Here is a 17,510-nt window from a genome sequence, read left to right on the forward strand (position 1 = left end):
GGAGACATTGGAAGATTGGCCAAAACTAGACGTTTCGGTGTATCGACACATAGGAGTAGATTTGCTCTATGTGTAGACCCTCGATACAGAGTTGACCGAAGTCTAGGAATAAGACGTACCGTTACCCCGAGTGGTTGGGTAGGTGACAGACCGTCTTATTCACACCAGGATCCCTAGATTAGAAATGAGTCGAGTCAAGATTTAAATGTTGAATACAGATTTGTATTCTTTTACATGTTTAGATTTTCATTCATGTTACTTGATATATGTTATGCTTTTGTACATGATTATGACATTGCATGCATTCATGTTTTATACTGGGATATGTTCTCACCGGAGTTATCCGGCTGTTGTCGTGTCTGTATGTGTGCATGGCAACAGGTGGGGCAGGATCGGGGTCACGAGCTAGATGAGAGATGGATGATAGCGTGGAGATCTCGGGCATTGCAGATTACTAGTGTTTTCTTATTAAACATGTACTACATATGTTTGTAGTTGGTATCTAAACACTAGTGTATGGTTGTACTAGACAGACGTGTATTGTATGTACATTATGTTGTTTATTTCAGTTAAAGACATGTTCTGCTTTAATTATATATTTGAATTAATGTTAAAAGCAAATTTTTGACCCACATTTTCTAGCAAAGATCCAATTAAATCCCAAAAGAATTGAGTTAGAGCCCGGGTCCCCACAACAGGTGGTATCAGAGCAGTAGGTTCTGTAGACTGAGATAGAATAGAATGAGCGGGGTAGATCGAGTCATATTCCTTGCTTTTGATGTGCTAGCATGATTTACTGCTTTCCCTATTATATGTTGTATTGTATCAGATTTGATTTACAGCATATACTTGTCAAGCCTGAATCAGAACCGATTCTCGATCAGAGTCTATGATCAGAGGAGGGCTGAGACAGATGATATTGATTGTGTACTAATCAGTTTGATAATCAGATTTATGCCGCCTAGACATATACCACAGCCAGAGCAGGGTAGCACATCAGGTGCACAGATGGATGTCACCGCTACACCTATGGAGACTTTACTCAAGAGATTTCAGTCTTTCCATCCTCCTACGCTGAAGGGCACAGAGAGTGCAGTAGAGTGCGAGAGCTGGCTTGATGATATCGAGATGTTGTTTGAGTCTTTGGCATATACTGATGAGCGACGTGTGAAGTTGATAGGGCATCAGATGCAAGAGGTTGCCAAGAGCTGGTGGTTGACTACGAAGAGAGCCTTGGAGCACCGAGGCATTGATATTACGCGGAAAGTATTCAAGGATGAGTTCTATCAGCGTTTCTTCCCCGTCTCCTACCGAAAAGACAAAGGGGCTAAATTTGCTAATCTGAGGCAGGGACAGTGGAACATCGAGGAGTATGATGCTAAATTTTCTACATTGCTACGATTTGCACCGCATGTGGCAGGGAACGACGAGGCAGTGGCCGATCAGTTCATCAACGGGTTGAATCCAGATGTTTTTACTTTGGTGAACACGGGACGGCCTAATACTTTCTCAGAGGCATTGAACAGAGCTAAGGGAGCAGAGGCTGGCTTGATCAGGCAGCGAGGAGCTTCTTACGGTGTTCAGGGGCAGAGACAGCCACAGCCTACGGCCGTTCAGTTTCCACCACCTCCTCCTCGATTTGACAGTGGAGCTAGTGGTAGTGGCAAGAAGGAATTTCTGAAGGCTAAAGGCAAACAGTTTAAGAAATCTGGGAGCAATTCATCGAGTTCGAGTGGATCTCGACAGAGAGGTCAGGGTTCAGATTACAGCGGTGTATACTGTAGTTTGTGTGGAGGGCGACATGCCACGGAGCAGTGTCAAGGAGTTATAGGACGCTGCAACATCTGTAGGCAACAGGGACACTTTGCCAGAGTTTGTCCCCAGAGAGGTGCACAATGATTCCAGAGTACCGGGTCATCAGCACCAGTGCCACAGATGGAGAGACAGGCATCCTCTGTACACTATTTCCAGCCCCCATCTACACAGACCCAGCAGTGACCAGGAGGTAGTCAGACAGTGAGTCAACCTCCTCGACAGCAGGCTAGGGTGTTTGCCCTGACAGAGGAGCAGGCGCAGGAGGCACCAGATGACGTCATTGCAGGTAACTGTTTCCTTCGCGGTTATCCTGCATATGTGTTGATAGACACTGGTGCATCCCATACATTCATATCTGAGCATTTTGCATTGAGACATTCATTGCCTGTTGAGTCTTTGTCGACGGTAGTGTCTATAGCTTCTCCGTTGGGAAGTGGTTTGATATCTGTGACTACTGTTAGACACTGTATGCTTCAGTTTGAAGGGCATGAGATTGATCTTGATTGTGTAGTACTTGGTTTAGCTGATTTTGATTGTATAGTTGGCATAGATATGTTAACCAAGTACAGGGCCACTGTAGATTGTTTCCACAAAATTGTCAGATTCAGACCCGAGATGACAGATGAGTGGAAATTCTACGGAAAGGGTTCCAGATCTCGGATTCCTTAGTATCTGCTCTGACTATGAGTAGATTGCTTCAGAGAGGAGCAGAGGGCTTTCTCGTATATTCAGTAGATCTACTGAAGTCGAGCCCAGCATTGGCAGATCTGCCAGTAGTTTGCGAGTTTGCAGATGTATTTCCAGATGAGATTCCAGGGTTGCCTCCAGTTCGAGAGGTAGATTTTAGCATAGATCTTGTGCCAGGCAGTATTCCTATTTCGAGAGCTTCGTATAGGATGGCGCCTATCGAACTGAAAGAATTGAAAGCGCAGTTGGAAGATCTTTTGTCCAAGGGATATATCAGACCCAGTGTATCTCCTTGGGGTGCTCCGGTGCTTTTTGTCCGAAAGAAAGATGGTTCGATGCGACTGTGTATTGATTATCGACAGTTGAATAAGGCAACAGTGAAGAACAAGTATCCTTTGCCTCGCATCGATGAATTATTTGATCAGTTACAGGGATCTTAGGTATATTCGAAGATTGATTTGAGATCATGGTATCATCAACTCAGAGTTAGAGACGTTGATATTCCGAAGACTGCATTCCGAACCAGGTATGGGCACTACGAATTTGTTGTTATGCCTTTAGGTTTGACGAATGCACCTGCGGTATTTATGAGTTTGATGAACCGCATCTTCCAGCGATATTTAGATGAGTTTGTGATTGTGTTTATTGATGATATTTTGGTATACTCGAAGAGTCTGACTGAGCATGCAGATCATCTGAGAATTGTATTGAAGATTTTGAGAAATGAGCAGTTGTATGCCAAACTGTCCAAGTGCGAATTCTGGCTGAAACAGGTTGTCTTCTTGGGTCACATTATATCTGGAGATGGTATTGCAGTAGATCCGAGTAAAGTTGAGGCTGTGATCAGTTGGCCAAGACCGACTTCTGTGCCTGAGATACGCAGTTTCATGGGTCTAGCTGGGTATTATCGTCGTTTTATCCGAGATTTCTCCAGTATAGTGAAGCCTATCACCCAGTTGACACAGAAGAACATGCCATTTATATGGTCTGAAGATTGTGAAGCCAGTTTTGTAGAGTTGAAGAAGAGGCTGACTAGTGCGCCTGTCTTGACGATTCCTTCAGGTACAGGTGAGTTCGTTGTATATTGTGATGCATCTCATAGAGGGCTAAGATGTGTTCTTATGCAACGAGGGCAAGTGATAGCGTACGCCTCTAGACAGCTGAAGCCGCACGAGACCCGTTATCCGATTCATGATCTTGAATTGGCGGCGATTGTCTTTGCCTTGAAGATCTGGCGCCATTATCTGTATGGCGAGAAATTTGAGATTTATTCCGATCACAAGAGCCTAAAGTATCTCTTTTCCCAGTTAGAGTTGAACATGAGGCAGCGACAATGGCTTGATCTGCTAAAAGATTTTGATTGCGAGATCAAGTACCATCCAGGGAAGTCGAATGCAGCGGCAGACGCCTTGAGTCGAAAGGTATGTTCTTTGTCCTTGTCGACTATAGGTGTATCGAGTTTAGTAGAAGATTGTTGCTTGTCTGGATTGACATTTGATACAGAGAGTAGACCGTTGCGATTTTGAGGATCAAAGAAGCACAAAGAACTGATCCGAGTATTCATAGGTCGATTGATATGGTCAGAGCTGGACATATCTCAGAATATCAGGTCAGAGATTCTGTTCTGTATGTGAATAACCGTCTAGTGGTGCCAGATGTTTCAGATTTGAGACGACAGATTATGTCAGAGGCACATTGTAGCCAGTTCAGCATTCATCCTGGAGGCAGGAAGATGTACAATGACTTGAAGACGCAATTCTGGTGGAAGCAGATGAAGACAGACATTGCAGAATTTGTGTCTAAGTGCCTGAATTGTCAGCAGGTGAAAGCAGAAAGAAGCCCGGAGGTTTACTTCAGAGTTTATCTATTCCTGAATGGAAATGGGATCACATTTCCATGGATTTCGTGACGAAGTTACCTCGATCTTCGCGGGGCTGTGACGCGATTTGGGTTGTGATAGACAGATTGACCAAATCAGCGTGCTTTATTCCGTTCAGAATGACCTATCGACACGATCAGATGGCAGAGTTGTATGTCAGAGAGGTCGTCAGATTGCACGGTGTGCCGAAATCGATCGTATCAGATCGTGATCCAGGATTTACTTCTCATTTCTGGCACAGCTTGCAGCAGGCTTTGGGTACGACTTTACACATGAGCACTGCTTATCATCCACAGACAGACGGACAGTCAGAGCGAACTATCCAGACTTTAGAGGACATGCTGAGGGCTGTAGTACTAGACTTTGGTACTAGTTGGCAAGATTCATTGCCGTTGTGTGAGTTTTCATACAACAACAGCTATCAGACTAGCATTGAGATGGCACCGTTCGAAGCTTTATACGGAAAGAAGTGCAGATCTCCATTGTACTGGGATGATATCTCTGAGCTACCAGAATTAGGGCCTGATATGATTCGGGAGATGACCGAGAAAGTGAAGATCATTCAGAAGAGAATGAAGATGGCACAGGATAGGCAAGCGAAATACGCCAACGTCAGACGTAGACCGTTGGTATTTGAGCAGGGAGACAGAGTATTTTTGAAGATTTCTCCTTTCAGAGGTGTTGTTAGATTTGGCAAACGTGGGAAGTTGTCTCCTAGATACGTCGGTCCGTATGAGATCCTTGAGAAGATTGGCGATCGAGCTTACAGACTTGCTCTTCCTCCGTCATTATCTGGTATTCATGATGTTTTTCACGTATCGATGTTACGCAGATATACGCTAGATAGATCTCATATCATTCAGCCTGACGAAGCCGAGTTAGATCACACTCTGAGCTATGTTGAAAGACCGATACAGATCCGTGATCGGAAGGAGAAACAGCTTAGAACCAAGACCATTCCACTTGTGAAGGTTCAATGGAGTCGTAATGGCATCGAGGAAGCGACTTGGGAAACAGAGTCTGAAATGAGACAGAAGCATCCCGAGCTATTCAGTTGATGTAAGTATTTCGTTAGTTTGATTTTACTGCGTTTGTATATACTTGCATGATTACTTGTTTACGAGTTCGAGGACGAACTTCTGTCTAAGAGGGGGAGAAATGTAAGGCTCGAGAATTATCAACTGGCATTGATGTTAGACTTGTAGAGATAAGAATGCATGAATTATGGGATTTTGAGCAGCAGGGCCGAAGCCACACCGCACCCGCGGTGTTAGGAGGACCGCACCCGCGGTGCATTGACAGCAAATTTGGTGAATTTGTGCGAAGCAAGACCACACCCGCGGTGCTAACAAGACTGCACCCGCGGTGGTGAGACCGCACCCGCGGTCATGCAGGGACTGCACCCGCGGTCTGAGAATTTCGGAAAATGGACGGGCTGCCGAAAGCATAGCGCACCCGCGCTCTTGAGCCACCACACCCGCGGTGCTGCATGCAAAAATGCCACCTTCGCTTCTTGGCTTGACACATGGCATATATATATAGGAAGCTGCTGAATCTTGTCATTTCTCATTTTTCCAGAGCAAGAACCGAGAGAAGCAATTATTCTTCAAGTTTCTTCAAGCTTCAAGGCAAGATTGTACAAAATTTAGCCAGCCGATTTTAGATTCGACTTCGGTTTTGAACAACTCTCATCACTGGCTATTCAAGGATGTGAGTTTTATTACATTTCAGCATGTCTCGAAATATTCATGTTGGGGAAATTCCGATTTTAGTTAGAGTATGTGTTCTTGATATGTTGAGTGTGCTATATTCGTTATCAGATCGAATTTCGGACATAGTATGCTATTGTTTCGATTTCCAGCATGTATAATGGGGAGATTATGCAGAGTTCAGTGTATGTATTGATGTTTTGATGATATTGGGAGTTGATTTGGAATTAGTATGTTATTATTGAGTTATCGGTATCACGAGACTACGCCGTTATGCCGTTCAACTGTATCGAAATCAAGTATTGTTTGTATATGAGTTGTTTGAGTTGGTTGTGTTTTATATTGATAGAAGGTATATCTACATTGCCATTTTAGATTTGAAGTGACAGGTTTGACATTTGATTCAAGATCTCGACAGACAGTGCGACAAGAAAGGTATAATTCATGTGGTCACGGGATTGCACAACTCGATTCTGATTTGATACGAGTTTCCCTAAATCACATACTAGATTGTTATTACATTTGATTATGTAATATCGTGTGTATTGATTTATATTCAAGTCCTGAGATAGGAGACATTGGCAGATTGGCCAAAACTAGACGTTTCGGTGTATCGACGCATAGGAGTAGATTTGCTCTATGTGTAGACCCTCGATACAGAGTTGACCGAAGTCTAGGAATAAGACGTACCGTTACCCCGAGTGGTTGGGTAGGTGACAGACCGTCTTATTCACACCGGGATCCCTAGATTAGAAATGAGTCGAGTCAAGATTTAAATGTTGAATACAGATTTGTATTCTTTTACATGTTTAGATTTTCATTCATGTTACTTGATATATGTTATGCTTTTGTACATGATTATGACATTGCATGCATTCATGTTTTATACTGGGATATGTTCTCACCGGAGTTATCCGGCTGTTGTCGTGTCTGTATGTGTGCATGGCAACAGGTGGGGCAGGATCGGGGTCACGAGCTAGATGAGAGATGGATGATAGCGTGGCGATCTCGGGCATTGCAGATTACTAGTGTTTTCTTATGAAACTTGTACTACTTATGTTTGTAGTTGGTATCTAAACACTAGTGTATGGTTGTACTAGACAGACGTGTATTATATGTACATTATGTTGTTTATTTCAGTTAAAGACATGTTCTGCTTTAATTATACATTTGAATTAATGTTAAAAGCAAATTTTTGACCCACATTTTCTAGCAAAGATCCAATTGAATCCCAAAAGAATTGAGTTAGAGCCCGGGTCCCCACACATGTTTAGTCCGAATCACATGGAGATGTGAACCCACGGCTAGTTGTATCAATGAACCATTGAGGGCCACACAAGTACTAGCTTTCTAGATCCCGTTGAGAAGTAAAAATAGTTCAATGTGTTGAACGGCTTATAAAGGAGTTTATAAGCGTAAGGAAAATTAGAAGTATGACTTCTATAAAGGAGAAAATAGTTCAATGTGTTGAACGACTTATAAATGAGTTTATAAGTGTAAAGAAAAATAGAAGTATGACTTCTATGAGAGAAATGTAAATTTTAATTTATGGAAGTGTTCCTAAATTAAAAGTTGGCCAAGTGAATAATGTATTTGAAAATTGTGATTTTCATAAACATTATTATGGACTAAATTAAATTAATTCAAGTGTTGAATTAATTAAACACTAGTGGACCTAGTAGAGTCCAAATAATTAAATTAATTCAAGTGTTGAATTAATTAAATTATATTGAGTCTTGTAGAGCTCAATTTAAATTAATTACTTAACTAGTGGGACTTGGGTAAATTCAAGTAATGCTTAATTAGTCTCAAATATGTTTGAGATAATTAAATTTAGTCCATGGTTTTTATTTTGATAAAAACCATATAATATGCATGCATGGGAGGTGAAAGGTTGGGAGACTACTTTTTGAGTTTTCAAGGCATGGCATGCAAAAAGTGATTTCAACTTTTTATACTACCAAGACTAGTCTCCCTTCCCCCCATTGTAGACACTATGACCGAAACTTCCAAGTCTTTCTCTCCAAAATTTTTCTCCATTTTTCTTCTTCAAGTGTTGAGGAAAGAAAATACTTCTCCTTGAAAAATCCTCATATTTTTCTAGTGCAAAATATGAGGGGATCTACCTAGTTGGTGGTGAGCTTAATAGTTGAGCAAGGAGTGTTCAAAGGAGGCTTGTAGATCTTGTCATCCATTGAAGAGCTAAGGTGTTTACACCCTATGTATGACATAGTTGTGTTTTTGTATTTGCTACATGAAATGAGGGGTGGCCGAAATTTTTGCTCAAAAATTCGATTTTTTTTAACTTCTGTTGTGCTTCCGGTCACCGTAACCGATCCCCTTTTAAGTGGTATCAGAGCTATGGTTACGTTTTTGTGTAGCAAATACAAGATATTATGTTGAGATCGATTTCTAACCGCATGAGACAACCAAAACAACAAATCGAGGGCCGATTTTTGGGGTGTTTTTGGGTAGCATGTTGCTGCCCATTTCAGGCAGCTCGGGCTGCCCGAGGGGCTGCCCGAACAGCCCCTTGTTTTAAAATAAAAAAAAATATTTTGGTTGCCGGAATCCGCGACGGAGCTCCGGCGACGGCGATGATGGCTAGGGTTTCCAAAAGTATTTTGGATTATCAAAGTGTCATGGGCCTTGAGTTGTTGGGCCATTGGATGGCTAACATAATTTGTGAAATTTTAAATGGGCCAAAATATTTTTGGTGAAAAATGAGTTTTTAGGCCCTTAAGTTTAAAATTACAAAAGTTGCAAATATTTTCTCATGAAATAAATAATTTAAGTTGGACTTTAATTATTTATAGTAAATGGTGATTTACAAGGTTATAAATAAATTAATTGGAAAGTAGACAAAGGTGTTTGTATACTCTGTTAATTTAGTTTATAATCGTGGCGGTTAGTGATTGGATCAAGATATATAATATTGGATCAATTAATTATTGTGATAATTAATTGATGGTGTATGATATGTGATATTATGCATGAAGGATGATCAAAATCCCAAGCCCAATTTGCTAGTGTATGCTAGGATATTTTGTGTTGAATGATTGTAATAATTATCAATTTATAAAGTGGTCTTGGTTTATGGTCCGTTCCCACCCCATGAGATGTATCCCTATTTGCCATGAATATTTATTTGTAAATATTAGTATAGTGGATGATCAAGATTGGAAGATGGTGGCCATGATGATTATGAAGATCGAAGACATGTAAATATTGGAAGCTTATGTAATAGTTGCATTTGCATCCCGTGCATTTCCCTAGGATTGGACCTAGGCCCGTGTTTAGCTCACACGGTCCGTTAGTATTGGGGCGATTGATCATCCTTGTTTTGTTTACTGTTTATAATATATGCATGATATGTTATAAATAATGAGTATGTGCGTTATTATTATGATAATAACAAAGTTGCATGAATCCGGCAAACATACGATCAAACATGGCGAGCTTTTAAAATAAAAATTAATGATGAGACCTTTCAAAATTAAAAACCCTCATTTTGAATAAGATTCAAAATTAATATCAAGCCCGAAAAGGGGAATTATAAATTTGTTTATAATTTCCTTGTCTTCCATCGACAATGGGTGCATGATGAACGCTACCAGTACTCGAGGCTCGACTCATATTATTGGGGGAGCTTTGGGTGCCGGAAAGCTGTGACATCCATTGACATGGTGATGTGAACTACGTGGAACTCCCATGATTTCGGCTCATATTATTGGGGGAACTCATGGCGACCGTCCATTAAGGTTCAACATCGATGGTTAAGGCTTGACACGTGAAGATGAACGGCGTCTTATTATTGGGTCTTAATCAAACGTGAGACAAAAGTTTACGTAGAGGGTTGCATTGTGATGCAATTGGAAACTACCTTTTAGGAATTGTGATTGGCTGATATTATTCGGGATCATAATTCGCTAATTGGACCTTACGTACCTGTAGTAGCCCGAATTCCAAATTGGGTAATTAACGGAGTAATGGTGATTAAGAAGGTTTAAGGTGTAATTTTGGCTATGGTCATGATCGGACGGACCGAAGAGGGTTCGGAAGCACCGAAGAGTTCGGACGATCCGAAGTGTAGTTCGGTGAATCCGATCATAGGTGTCAAGTGTTGATCGACACGTCATTTTTTCCATGCATGTTCGGACGGTCCGAAGTGTATGATCGGAGGATCCGATCATGAGCTGTCAAGAGCCAATGGACACGTAGCGTTCGGACGTTCCGAAGTGTTGTTCGGAGGATCCGAACATGGCCTATAAATAGTGCTCGAATTCCTCATTTTGGTATTGCCATTTCTTGAGATTGAGTCTTTAGTGAGAGATTTGGAAGGTTCCAGGGTTAAGTTGTTGGTCGAGCGATAGCCAGGAGCTGCCAGGAGTGGTAGCGTAGCGACGTCTGAGTTACGAGGCAATCGACATCAAAGGGCTGTCGACGGACGAAGGTAAACCCTAAACCTTTGGTAGTACTAGGGAGTACTGGTTTTGCTAGTCGAGCATGGTAGTATTGATTGAGTATGCTTTTGATGCGTAGGCTTGTTCTAGACCTGATTAGCGGTGTTGCGTAAGGCTAGGCTTGCTGTGATAGAGGTAGGAAAGTACTATCCGAGATATCCTGGTTGAGTATACATTCATATATGTGTTGCATGAGTATTTGCTGCATTGTTATATGTCATATATGATGCATGCTATTATGTCACGAGTTATGATGCATATTGCATATCATGTTGAGCCGTATCTCCTTCGAGATAGCCTTTACTGTTGAGCTGTATCTCTTTCGAGATAAGCTATATCTTGGGGCCGCTCAGCCCTGTCTTGTGGACGCATGGACACCGAGAGTACACAGTGGCCGACGGGTCGGGAGGGCTTCGGTGGTCCGGGACATTTTAGGTCCACGTCTGTCTTGTAGTGGATGCAGTGACCCAGAGGTTGGACCGCGCGGCACTATCCACTTGGCGCCTCTAGACTGAGCATTTTGAGATCCTTTGTGATTCCTGTTTCTTGACTACCCTGGTATCATATCATAGCATGTGCATTTCATATAGGTTTGTATACTCATACTTTTGTACTGGGCGTTCTTATCGCTCACGTCCTCGGTTTTGTTTATTCTTGGACACCCCATTCCCACGGGGCAGGCCTCAGGTTGGACAGCTCAGGAGGAGCAGGAGGAGGACGTTGAGTAGCTGGTTGGTTTAGTTTATCGGTATTGTTTTGATTCGATATGGTTGTACTGGATATTTCATTTTGAGTTAGTCTAGACTTCGATTTCGATTGGGTTGTATAACTATTGTTGTTGACTATTTCCGCTGTTATCTCTGATTATTGTTAATTAGGTTAATTGCATGCTTAGTTCTTGCCTAGTAGGTGATTCTGGAACGGGTCACTACAGTACCTATTGAGGAAAGGAGTGAATTCGGAAAGGGTAGCATATACACTGACTGAGTCGCCCCCTGTTGAGGCTCCGACTGACTGCAATCCTGAGGAATTGCCGGCTTACAAGGAATGGTGTGACCATGACTTGATAGCTAGGTGTTATATGCTGACTTCTATGAATGATGAGCTGCAGAGGCGTTTTGAGGATGCAAACAATGCTGCTGACATTCATAAGCACCTCAAAGAGCTCTTTGATGAGCAGACTCGGCCTCTTAGGCATGCTACCGTCAAGGAGCTGATCACTATGCGCATGTGAGATGGGGCCTCGGTCCATGAGTATGGCCTGAAGTTGATTGGGCTCGTGGATAAGCTCGTTGGCATGGATATGATCTTGCCTTAGGAGTTGACCACCGACGTGTTGCTGTTATCATTACCTAGCTCATATTATCCCTTAGTGGTGAACTTCAAACATGAACAAGATGGAGCCGTCCCTTGAGGAGTTGGTGAATATGCTTGTTACGTTTGAATCAACCATCAAGAAAGAGAAGTTGGTTCTTTATGTGGGTTTTTCAACTGGTACGAATATTGATCCACATGGGAAGGGAAAGAAGAGTTCTTTCCAACGTCCCAAGATGAACGTGCCCTTGATGAGGCAATCTCAGAATCCCGTTGTGGCAGCCACACTAGTTAAGGCTGACAAGACTAGTGTAATATCCCAAGTTTTTATTGTGCTATGATCAATGATTTCATGTGTTATGGTTAAGGGATAGTCATTAATTGATATGGTCAAGTTTTGGGAGTTGGTTTTATGCTTGATTTTAGAAGGATTTGGTTGTTATAATTCATAAGAAATGAGTGGTATAAGTAAAGGTTTGATATAAAGTCGAGAATAGATGGTTTTAGGTGATAGGACGGGAGAATAGAGCTAGGGTGCAGGCGGCAGCGCTGTCGGGCAGGCAGCGTCGGTGCGGCGCTGCCAGTGGCAGCGCGGGTGCGATGCCCTGCCGAGGCAGCGCCGCACCGGCGCTGCCTCGGCCGAAGCAGCGCCGCACCCGCGCTGCTTATAGCAGCGCCGCACCCGCGTTGCCCAGTCGAGCACGGGTGCGCTGCCCTGCGGAAATTGACGAAATTGCTTCTTTATACACGTTTTTAAGGTTGGAAATGAATTTATATTGCATTGTTTTGAGATCTACCTTCATTTCTTCCCTTCTCCTTCTCCCTCATACGTTGTCTTCTCATTTTCTTCCCCAAATTTCTTTTCTCCAAATCTTCATCCAAGTTCAAGAATTTTTGAGGAATTCTTAGCATCTCCTAGTCTAGGTGCAAGCTACAAGGTAAGAGCTTAGTTATTCTTTGGTTTTGCAAGAAATTGTTGGGTTGAAGGGTTGCGTTGACTTTATGGATCTATGTAAATATGATGTTAATTCATAGTTTTTATGGTGTTTATTGTTGTAGGGATTCTTTTGAGGTCATCTTTGTAACCAAGTATTGATTGGGTAGTAAGTAGAGGCTATTCCTGTAATGCCCGGTTACTCGTACAAATGATAATAATGCGTTTATGTCGTTTATTATGTAGTTGTTTAGCTTTTTAGATTTAAAGTGATGATTGAGGTATCAATATTGAGATTGAACATGACTTTTATATTGTCCATGGTATATTGAGAATGAATATATGTCTAAATAGTTAGAGTAAGATGTGTAGGTGATGATAGTGTAATGGAAGTTGTGGGAAATGAGATGTAAATATGGTAGTTCGTACGGGTTTTAGCATAATGATTTGAATATTGATCCAAATTGTGTGAGGCCTTAACCGTTAGAAAGCTAAGATATAATGCTACAACTTTTACGTTTTGGATTTTGTCCAAATCATTGTGGAAGACAAGCCAAAAGCGCCCCGAAGTAAGTTGTGTGTATCGTCACTCCTACAATGACACATGTTGGGAGAATGGGTATAACTTTTTACTCAGACCTCCAAATGACATGAAACTAGTGGGAGATTCAAACCAAGACATAGAGCTACAACTTCCTAGTTTACCATTTTTTCAGATTATGAACGGAGGATACGTTTCCGGAGAGATCTTTGACGAAGTAGTGCGCAGAAGCAGAATAGGTGGTGTGACACCTCTGACCTCTTTAAATAAAATACACAGCGGAAATTAAAATTTTCTTTAAAATATGGAAGGAGTTTCAAAATACATTTCTTTAAACATCTTTACAAAATAGCAATACATGATCATTTAAATGACATAACAAAATACAAAACATCATTCCTATGATCATGCCAAAATCTTCCTTCCAACGGTGTATGCATATGACCCATATCCACAGTCAACGTCCCGAGCCGCCACTCTGATCTGCATCACATGAAATAACTGAAATGAGAATAAATCTCAGCAAGTGGAACTCTTACATAGCAATGAACAATAACTCTGTAAAACATAGCTTTTAAAATCATAAATACCATCAACTCTGAATCATAAACTCTGAACATGAATATCATAGCAATAGCATATAAATGAGATGGTATTTCTCTTTACTCTGGGGATTGATATCAAAAGTATCTCTGCTCTGGGGTGCTCGTATCCCTATCGATATAAACCGATAACTCTGAGGGATATAAGCCTATGGTCGTTGATCAACTAATTGCATGCAATCTCTGACTATGTATTTATCAATCCGAAAACATTTAAACTCTCCCTTGGCATTAATAACACTTTGAAACTCTATCTTTACTCTTGTATTCCCTTTGAACAATAGTTGAGACATCAATTGTCTCCAATAAACATAGCAATGGAATCAATACATAACAATGAATCAATTGAAGGGAATATCATATTAAAACCTTTAAAACACAATACATATAACATCATGTGAGCAAAAAGGATGAATTTCCACTTACAAACCAATAGAACACCTGAAACAAAGCTCTTGAACACCACCTACAACAATAATCCATAAATAACACCAACATCAACTCTATATCCAAGAATCCAAGCTAAATAATCCATAAATCCACAAGAACAACAAACCCAAGTCAACTCTTAACTCAAAACCTTAAACGAATCGCACCAAAGGCTTACCTTAGCTTCCTAGCACCAAGGAGAACCACGATCTCAAGTCGAAACGCAAACTAAACGCTTGAATCGAAGATAGGAAGTGAAGAAGATGGAAGAAAACCCTAAGAAATGGAGAGAAAATCGAGTTTGAAAAGAAGAGATAAGGGAAAGTATGGCCAACCACTCCCAAAAAGTAACTTAAAATCTCGCCCATACCTTGACCGCGGGTGCACTGCCACAAGCACCGCGGGTGCTCCTAGCTCACGGCACAACACAAAATTCTGGAACACTCGGACCGCGGGTGCGGCGCTGCAACCACCGCGGGTGCGGTCATCACCGCGGGTGCGGTCTCTACACTACCGCGGGTGCGGTCCTGCTACGGCTTCCCAACTCCAAAATCATGAATAGTACACCGCGGGGGCACTCCTCTAAGAGCGCGGGTGCACTCTGGTCACGGCAATGATCAAAACTCAACCAACTAAAATCGATCCTAAACTCTGAAACGAACAACCAACAACAACTAACACCTTAAGAACATAACAACCAAAAATACTATGGCCCAAAACACAACTCTAAACATCTAATCACATAACCAAAATAACAAGAAAAGCTTAAACCGTACCGTACACCGGGCTCGGCTATTACAATCTCCCCTCCTTAGAGGAATTTCGTCCGCGAAATTGACGTCACTGCACGAACAACTCAGGATACTTCTCTCTCATCTCATCCTCTGGTTCCCACGTAGCCTCTTCGATCAAATGATTCCTCCAAAGGACTTTAACAATGCCGATCTCTTTGTTTCTCAAAACTCTAACTCTGCGATCCAGAATCTGAATCGGAATCTCTTGGTACGTCAAATTCGGCGTCAAGTCCAATGGCTCGTGGCGAAGAACATGGGAAGGATTCGCAATATACTTCCTGAGCATCGATACGTGAAACACATTGTGAACACTGTCAAGATCTTGCGGTAGGGCTAATCTGTAGGCTCGATCACCAACTCTGTCCAATACCTCAAATGGACAAATAAACCTCGGGCTCAACTTACCCTTCTTGCCAAACCTCATCACACCCTTGAGAGGTGCTATCTTCAAAAACACATGATCGCCAACCTCGAACTGCAACGGCCTACGCCGAACATCTGCATTGCTCTTCTGTCTCGACTGCGTTGTCTTCATCCTCTCTCGGATCACAGCAACAACATCAGCAGTCTGCTGGACCAACTCTGGTCCTAACATCTTCCTCTCGCCAATCTCATCCCAATACAATGGCGATCTGCACTTCCTGCCATAACATACATAAGTTTTGTATGTTTATTGGGTTTTATGATTTAGATGATTAGAGTTGTGTTATGGGTTATATTTTAGTTGGTTTTATTTTTGGTGATTTGGTTGATGTGTTAGTTGTTGGTAGTTGCGTTGTTTCAGTGTTTCGGATCGATTCTTGTTGCTTTGGATTGTTTCATGGCCGAGAGGATACCGCACCCGCACTCTTGCAAGGACCTCACCCGCGGTCACTATTGTTGGATTTTGTTGGTTTTGCCGTGGAATCACCGCACCCGCGGCAGTGTTAGTACCACACCCGCGGTGAGACCGCACCCGCGGTAATTGCAGGACCGCACCCGCGGTCATCGAGTTCAGGGAATTGTTTGGAATGCCGTGAGCTTAGCGCACCCGCGGTGCTTGTGGCAGCGCACCCGCGGTCTAGGTATGGGCGAGATATTTAGTTACTTTTTGGAGTTGTTGGCCATACCTTATCCTTTTCCTTCCCTCTCATTTCCGATTTCCTCTCTTCTTGCAAGGGTTTTCTTCCATTTCTTTTGCTTCCTATCTTCGATTCGTAGATCTAGTTCGATTTTCGACTTGAGATCGTGGTTCTCCTTGGTGCTAGGAAGCTAAGGTAAGCTTTTGGTGCGATTCTTTTAAGGTTTTGAGTTAGGGGTTGATTTGGGTTCGATGTTTTGATGGTTTAATGGATTATTTAGCTTGGATTCTTGGATATAGAGTTGATAATGGTGTTGTTTATGGATTATTGTTGTAGGTGGTGTACCAAGAGTTATATCAAGGTGCTATTGTGGTTTGTAAGTGGAATTTCATCCCTTTGCTCACATGATGTTATATGTATTGCATTTCAAAGGTTTCAAACTGTTATTCCCTTCAATTGATTCATTGTTATGTCTTGATTCCATTGTATATCTATTGGAGGCATTGTATGTCTCATTTATTGAAAAGGGAATACAAATGTTTAAATGCTTTAGAGAATTCAAATGTTTTATTGGATTGATTGAATCATAGTCAGAGCATTGCATGCAATTAGTTGATCAACGCTCATAGGCTTATATCCCTCAGAGTTATCTGTTTATAATCGATTTGGGATACGAGCACCACAGTCAGAGATACTATTGATATCAATCCAACCATAGAAAAGATAATACCATCTTATTGCTATGTTATTGCTATGCTATTGCTACAGTATTTATGTTTCAGAGTTGATGGTATTTATGATTTCAAATTCATGTTTTATCAGAGCATACTATGTATCATTACTATGTAAGAGTTCCACTTGCTGATTTTTTATACTCATTTAAGTTATTTTCATGTGATGCAGATAAGAGTGACGGACCAGGACATTGACTGTGGATAGGGGTCATATGCATACACCGTTGGAAGGAAGATTATTTTGTTATCATTTTGGGACATGATCATAGAAATGATTGTTTTGTATTTTGTATATCATTTGAATGATCAAGTGATTATTTTGTAAAAAAATTTATGAAATGTATTTTGAAACTCCTTCCATATTTTAAAGAAAATTTTAAATTCCGCTGTGTATTATATTGTTACGGGTCAGGGTGTCACATTTAGTGGTATCAGAGCGGTGTTCTTCGGACCAATGCATATGACTTCGTCTACTTTCAACTGTCCGGGTATGTTTTCTTGCATCTATCCATTGTTATATATTGATATGTCTTTTGTGAGCCCATTTT

The sequence above is a fragment of the Primulina eburnea genome, chromosome 2 (genome assembly GCF_022965805.1).
Source record: "Primulina eburnea isolate SZY01 chromosome 2, ASM2296580v1, whole genome shotgun sequence".
In the NCBI taxonomy this organism is placed as follows: domain Eukaryota; kingdom Viridiplantae; phylum Streptophyta; class Magnoliopsida; order Lamiales; family Gesneriaceae; genus Primulina; species Primulina eburnea.